Source organism: Chenopodium quinoa, unplaced genomic scaffold (assembly GCF_001683475.1).
Source record: "Chenopodium quinoa cultivar QQ74 unplaced genomic scaffold, ASM168347v1, whole genome shotgun sequence".
Classification (NCBI taxonomy): Eukaryota; Viridiplantae; Streptophyta; class Magnoliopsida; order Caryophyllales; family Amaranthaceae; genus Chenopodium; species Chenopodium quinoa.
Window position 1 is genome coordinate 33,390 of NW_018743733.1, and position 2,399 is coordinate 35,788.

The window sequence follows — 2,399 nt, forward strand, 5'->3', positions numbered from 1 at the left end:
AACTTGCAAAAATTCAGAAATTGACTTTTCTATATCTGCCTAGACAACCTCACTATAAAAATAATGAGCACATAAGAATAAAAGCAAAATGTACTACTACTCTCGTAGAGCAAAACATAAAAGTATCAATGCGCTCTGCATTCATGAACAATCTACTGTACAAAATTCAATGGTTTACAACTGAACTCACTTACCACACTTAATATTCGACCTTGAGACCGAGATTTTTTCGCTTCATGAGCAGCAACTCGAAAAAACTAGAAAAGGTCTGTCTGACCTTATGATAAGCTTATAGACAACCCTCAAAATGCAGTGATTGCAGAATTAACTTCACTTGTAAAATCCTTTCGTACCTTTAGAAAAAGAAAACAACAGGTAAATTTAACTTTTAAATAACATCCTTAAGGCTAAATGAAATTTCAAACCCACTCCACCCATAAGAAAAAAGAGAATGCAAGAGGTATGGAAAAAACTGGTATTTGATCTATCAAATTTGCATAAGTTAACCCCAAGTTGAAGAAGAACAAAAGCAATCCCAAAGCATGCATTACTATTATATCATAGATAGAAGTTTATAGTTTATTATCATTAACTCTCTCAACTACTACAATATAAACCCAGTTAACCAATCAACCATAGCTGCTAGCCTACTGCCTACAGCTTTAATACGGAAGTGAAACATACAAACATCCCATAGGAAAGCTTCTTAATACTCCAACCATTAAGCCATTCTTTATTCGGCAGAGGTTGTCATGAAACCACAACATAAATGAAATGCACATTACTTAAAATCCATCTAGCAATTTGATCAATTTGATGAAATTGAAAAAAATCAACAAAGAAAAAAAAAGAAATACCCCAGGGCAGTTTTGTTTTGCACCAGTCAAAGGCAAATTTCAGCAACTTCTAAATGCCATCCAATTACTTATTCCCCTTCTAGGTAATAAGGCCCATATGGCCTCAGGTCCGGTTGATCATCAGCCTAAACAATCCATCATATTCAATTATATTAAACAAACAATTCAATCAAATTGACAAACAACATATCAATTCCATCAAAACAATTAATCATTCAATTTGAATAGCAAAGACTAAATCAACCAACTTGACGTATAGTAAATCATTGAATTTGAAAAAAGATAAGAGAAAACAAAACCAATTATTGCTTTATAACAAATATAAAAAATTGCAGCTTTTTTTCCACTAGTGAAGGAAGGAGTGGACGGCCCACTTCAAGTAGAACCCGTTTCTTAGACTTCCTGAGTGGTAAACCTTCTCTTAAAGCTGCCATGTTAATTTGGATAACATTGATATCGGCCTTCTCAAGATCCTCAAACCTCATCCTTGATGGCCAAAGCAATTTGGTAGCAAGTCTCATGCCTGAATACACAATAACACAAATAAATATATGAGAAATTGAGCCACAATCCAAACCATCTATTTGGAGAAGAGTTTTATGAGAATCTGAGGAAAGAGACCATACCTAGGTTGGTCATTACTGGCGAAAGACCAGTTGAGGATGGTCACAGGCCCTATATGCATACCCTTCATTGGGCGGGAAGTCATGCTCTAAGCAGTGGATGACCAGAAAAACAATCACTGGCTTGGGGCGGCTGACATTACCATAGATAATTGGTGGCTTCACACATCGAGATCCATATGATTGTACCAATCCATTCCTGGTGAATGCAAAACCAGAAAATTTCTCTCCAAAGTACTTAACCATATCGTTCCTCTACAAAACCAAAAATGCACATGCAGGCAGAAGATGAGAACCTAGCATACAAACTTTTCTATGGATTAACATTATGCATAAAACTCACCTCAGGCTCTCCGTGAACAAGGACATCAATGTCAAGTTCTTCTTGGAGCTTGACAACCTTGCTGATCTCCTCCTTGATAGCCTTAACATACCCTTCCTCGCAAATCCTATGAAAAGTAATCAAGCAGCACCTTTGTTAGACATGATACGATGAATGAATAAGGAGTGAGTTGAATTTAGCTTCAAATTGCTTCAGATGAACCACTTGTTGGCCTTGATTAAAGTATAGAAAACTTACCATATTAAAAATATACTTCAGTTTGATTAAAGTATGAAAAACTTACCACAACATGGTACCTGTCGTCAGTGTCGTTAATCTAGGATAAACGGTTTCGCCAATCACACGACCCAGTGGGTACCTGAAAAGGGGGATAATCACATAAATTATTTTAAAACATCCAGTACAAATCCAACAGGAAAAGGCAAGTACATAAATGAATTTTTATATATTGGTTAGCCAATTGTAACAGCAATTACCAGGTTCTATCGTCAAATCAGTTCCAAAAGTCATATATGCCATCCTTTTGAGGAAATGAAAATTTGGCATTCATTGACAGTGTAAGACATCAGCTTTCAG

At 35.8% G+C, this 2,399-nt stretch overlaps 1 long non-coding RNA gene across 1 annotated transcript; it reads right to left on the bottom strand.

Moving 5' to 3' along the window:
* Positions 1-1,698: 1,698 nt before the first annotated feature.
* LOC110684697 lies at positions 1,699-2,121 on the bottom strand. The gene is made up of 3 exons (XR_002503799.1): positions 2,107-2,121; positions 1,824-1,929; positions 1,699-1,735 (listed from the first exon to the last, which is right to left on the bottom strand). It is a non-coding gene; the product is annotated as an uncharacterized LOC110684697 (long non-coding RNA).
* Between the last annotated feature and the right edge of the window lie 278 nt (positions 2,122-2,399).